Raw genomic sequence first — 5,462 nt, 5'->3', positions numbered from 1 at the left:
GTTATCAATTTTTTCACGTAATATATTTGGAGAAAGACTAACAGTGGATTTCAAAGCACAAAAAGTATAAAAGGTGATCTGAAAATTGTAGTATAAAAGTAAAAGAATAGAAAAAGTGACTCCATGTTAACACTAATCAAAAGATAGCAGAAGTGGCTATATTGGTAAGACACAAAGTAGATTTCAAAGCACAAAATACTGCCTGAGATAAAGAGATCATTTCATAATGATAAATGGGTCAAATCATTAAGAGGATCTAAAAATCTTAAATTTTTGTGCCTCTAATAGCAAAGTTTCAAAATGCATAAAGCAAATACTGACAGAACTTCAAGAAGAAATAGACCAATCCACAGTTATAGTCAGAGAATTCAATATGATTAATAGAACGATTAATAGAACAAGGAGACTCAAAATCAGTAAAAATGTAATATACTTGAACAACACTATCAATCACCTCGACCTAATTTTCATTGAGAAAACACTTAACCCTATTACATCAGAATACATATTCTTCTCAAGTATACATGGTCTACTTCCCAGAGCAGGCCATATTCTTGACCATAAATTAATTCTCAATAAGTTTAAGAGAATTAAATTTATTCAAAGTATATTCTCTGATCATAATGGAATTAAATTAGAAATCAATAACAGAAATTTTCCAAATACCTGGAAATTGAATAACATAGTTGTAAATAACCTAAGTGTCAAAGAATAAATCAAAAGGCAGTTAGAAAGTATTCTGAACTGAATGAAGAAACAACGTTAAAATTTGTAGATGCCACTAAAGCAGTATTTGGAGGGAAAGTTATAGCCCTAAAGTAAAAATTAGAAGAAAGATATTAAATTAATATCAGCTTCTACCTAAGAATACAGAAAATGAAGAGCAAAATGAACTCAAAGCAACCAGAAGAAAGAAAAAATAAAGATTAGAGCATAAATCACTAAAGTAGGAGACAGAAAAATAACAGAGAATGTTAATAAAACAAAAATTCAATCTTTAGGATTAATAAAATTAATCTACTTCTAGCCATACTAATCAGGGAGAATACACAAATTACACAAATATCAGGAATGAAAGAGGTAACAAACTATAAATTTATGTTATTGAGGACATAATATGGAAATATTTTTATAATTTTATACCAATAAACTCAATAACTTAGATTGAATAAAAATACCTTGAAGACAAACTACCAAATCTTAAGAAGAAATAGGTATCCTGAATAGTCCTATATTTGTTAAAAAAAATAAATTTATTGTTGAAGATCTTCTGACAAAGAATACTCCAGGACAGATGGTTCATTGGTGAATTCTACCAAATATTTACTAAAGAAATAATACCACTTTTACATGAATCATCCACAGTATTGAAGGAAAGCCAATACTTCCTAACTCATTCTGTGAGGCCAGCTTTATACCGACACCAAAACCAGACAAATTATGAGAAAAGAAAATTACAGACCAATGCCCTTCACAAACATAGATACAGTAATTCTTGTTTTTTGTGTTTTTTAACAGACACAACAATTCTTAATACAATGTTAGCAAATTACATCCAGCAATATATAAAAAGACTAATATAATCAAATGAGCTTTTTCAGATATGCAAGGTTGATTTAATCATTCAGAAGTTAATCAGTGTAATTCACTAGAGCAACGAACTAAAATGGAAAAATCATATGATCATCTCAATAGATACAGAAAAAGCATTTGACAAAATACAACATGGATTCTTGATAAAAAAAAAGTCTGACCAAACTAGAAACAGAAGGGAACTTGCTCAACTTGACAAAGAGCATCTACAAAACATCTACTCCTCCTAAGAACAGGAATAAGACCAGGATGTCCTCTCTCCTTTCTTCTATTTGACATTATACTGGAGGTTTTATCCGGTGTGATAAGGCAAATAAATAAATAAATAGATAAAAGTCATCCAAGCTGGGTGGATTACAGCTCACACCTGTAATCGCAGCAGTTTGGAAGACCTAGACAGGAGGATCATTTGAGGCTAGGAATTCAAGACCAGCCTGGGAAATATATTGAGACTCCGTGTCTACAAAAAATAAAAAACAAAATTAGCTAGGCATAGTAGTGTATGCCTATCAGCCCAGCTACTTGGAAGGCTGAGGCAAGGGGGATCACTTGAGTCCAGGAGTTCAAGGCTGCAGTGGGCTATGATCATGCCATTGCACTCCAGCCTGGATGCCAAAGCAAGACCCTATCTCCGAAAGAAAAAAATAAAATTTTTGTCATGAGTTACAGATGATATGATCATCATACAAAATCTGACAAAATCTGTAAAAAAAAGATACTAAAACTAATGAATGAGTTTAACAAGTTTGCTGGATTCAAGATCAATATGCAAAAATCAATTTTATCTTTATATACAAGCAATAAACAATTGGGTATTGAAAAAAACAACATTTATAACACAAAACATATGAAGTACTTAGTAATAAATCTAACAAAAATTTGCAGTACCTATATGCTGAAAAATACAAAATATTGCTGAAAAAAATTAAAGAAAGCCTACATAAACAGAGATAAACCATATTCATGGGTTAGAAAATTCAATATTTCTAAGATATCAATTTCCTCAAAAAAGATCCATAGATTCAGTGCAAGCCCAATTAAAATCCCACCAGGTTTATTTTGTAGAAATTGACAAGATAAATGGATAAAGAAATTTTGGTATAGCCACACATAGAATACTATTTAGCCATATAAAAGAAGGAGCTATTGATATACATAACAACATTGATGAACATGTTGAATTTAGAATGCCAAACTGGAGTATGTACTGTTTTATTCCATTCATACAAAATTTTAGAAAATGAAATATACTTTCAAGTGACGGAAAGCAAAACAATGGTTGCCTGAGGATAAGTGAACGGGTGGGAAGGAGGGGGGATTTCAGTGGGATATGAGGAAACCTTTGAGAGTGAGGGATATGTTTATTATTTTAAATAATGGTAATGGTTTCATGGGTGGTAATAGTTTCCATGTTATCATTCATGGTAATGGTTTCATGATGTCTACATATGCCAGAACTTACCAGTTTGTATATTTCAAATATGTTAATAGTTCAAATAGCTGTTTACAAAAAAAAAAAAAAGACTGTAGATAATTGCTGAAGATGTCAATTTGGAAGAGAATCAAATAGGGGGGCATGCATGGAATCTAGTACATGAGTGGAAGGACTGGCTTTATGTCAGATCCCAGATTCAAGCACAAAGGCAAACAATGCCATTGCGAAAGCTGGGAGGTGAGTAGCTGCAGTGTAGGAGTCCTTAGAAGTTCTCTTTGAGGTGTTCCTACTTCCTCAGTGAAATAGGAAGCGATGTCATTGCAGATGGAGGAAAAGATTTGGGGGATTTGAGGAAAGAGGAGAGAGTGTGAAATAGTAGCACAGGATTGTCCACAGTAGTCCAGAAAAATTCAGTATGATTGCCAGGTAACATTAAAATCCCACTTGATGTTCATGGCCATAAATTTAAAGTGTGACCATTCAGCGTGTTTGGATATTTTTCTCCAGTTAATGGACAGGTGTAAGTATGGGGTAGACAAAGAGCTCTTTTAACTAGGATTGTGGTTTTTTCCAGCACATACAATGAAGTGAAAGAGGAACAAAATAATTGAGCATATGTGCAAGAAGTGTCTAGAATGATTGCCCATAGAATTTGAGCCTGGTCAGAGAGTGAAATGCAAGAAATTAACATATTAGAGGGGCTATAATGATTGGTAAGGACATGGTTTAGAGTAATATCATATGAGTGAAAGCTGAAATAGGGCAAAGAACAACACCCGTGGAGGACAGAATGTTGAAAGGATGATCAAACTGAAATTGAACTCAACTAGAAATAAAGCAGAAATGGTGTTGGTAAAAGTGTCTGGTAGTCAGGTGCTAATATCTTTGAGAAAAGACAGGAATAACCCAGAGGCCGAGAAGACAGCAAAATGATAGAAAGTGAGTTATACAAGCAGATGACATAAAATTCCTCTCCAGTTCCAGAAGTATGAGATCTGTGAAAGTAAAACTATCAGTATTGAGAGAGCTAATGGGGAAGTAATCTTTTAAGGATCCAGAGGGCAGGGGTTTGGAGAAACAAGCTTCCATTACAGCAACAATAGAGAGTGGTCACGTGAAATATTTGCTGATACTGGACGATGACTTCTAGGAAGCACAATGAAAATGTTTCACGAGTTGAAGACAGGCAGGAAAAGGGAGCATACGGTTATGCAAAGCCTTACAGGGAGTCCTGGAGATAAAGGATGTCTGGTAGTCTGGAGCTTCTCTTAGTGTCTAACAAATCAGGGATAGAAAGTCTAATATTTGTCCTGGTAGATTCAAGGTAAATAGTGTTGATGACGATCTGAGCTTAGAGGTAAGGAGGGCTAGGTGTCTGGAACTTTCTCTTGACTCATCTGCATGGAGTCAAGGAAGTCTCCAGATATGGGATCTTAGTCCCAGGGGCTGAGTATAGGTAAGTCTTCAGGGAGGCATGGTCTTAGTCACAGTACTTGGGTTCACCTTTGAGCCCTGTTAGAGTAAGGGGTGAACTTTCAGGAATTTTGATGGCTAGCTCTTGATTATTTGTATAGTTCAAGATGTCTAGAGAAGCCAAAAAATATAAAACCATTCATTCCTAAACCAATTCCAAATCTGGTTTTCCATTCTGTCTCTCACAATCCTTACAACCCTGACCTTTACCCTACCGCTAGTTGTACCAGTTTAGAGAATGGGTGACAACGTAAGTGACAGAGTCAGAGTAAACGTGTCTTTGTGCACATTTATTTAATTTTAAAAATAATCTAAAGTAAAACATTTTAGAATTTTAGGTTGCCTCAAAATATGTGGACTTTTACATGTTAATATTCCACTCCTACCCTACTTCCACCTTTCTACCCCATCTTCCTCTTCCCACATACACACACCATGAACTATTCATTTTTAACTGCTCAAACTTTCCCAATCCATGATACACTTTCATTGGTCTGTGCCTTTGCTTATGCTACTCTATTGGCCTGGAATTTCATTCCCTAACCCTCATCCTCTGGATATATTCTTACTTAGACCTAATTCAAAGGCCTTCTCCTGCGAAGCTTCCCCCTGTTGTCTCAGATCGGATGCTCCATTCTTAGTATTGCACCCTACTTCACACATACAGCTTCATCAGAACTTACCACATAACATGCTAATTATTCATGTAACTGTCTTCCATGATAGATAATGAGTTCCTCGAAGTCAGGAAATGCTATTCAACTTTATAATACAAGGGCCTGAAGTACCAGGTCTTGTTCAATTAAATTGAACATAAAGTGAGCACTTTATAAGTTAAGTATTAAATACTTTAAACAAGTGGTGTTTTCAACAGCTAAATGCACATGAAGCTCATCCAAGTTTGCAAAAATATGACTCATATACACTTTTTTTTTTTTAATTTTTTTTTTTTTATTTCAGC

This window comes from Propithecus coquereli, unplaced genomic scaffold, assembly GCF_000956105.1.
Source record: "Propithecus coquereli isolate 6110/MARCELLA unplaced genomic scaffold, Pcoq_1.0 Scaffold105, whole genome shotgun sequence".
NCBI classification, from domain to species: domain Eukaryota; kingdom Metazoa; phylum Chordata; class Mammalia; order Primates; family Indriidae; genus Propithecus; species Propithecus coquereli.
The sequence above is the reverse complement of the archived record's forward strand: the minus strand, read 5'-3'. Positions refer to the sequence as shown.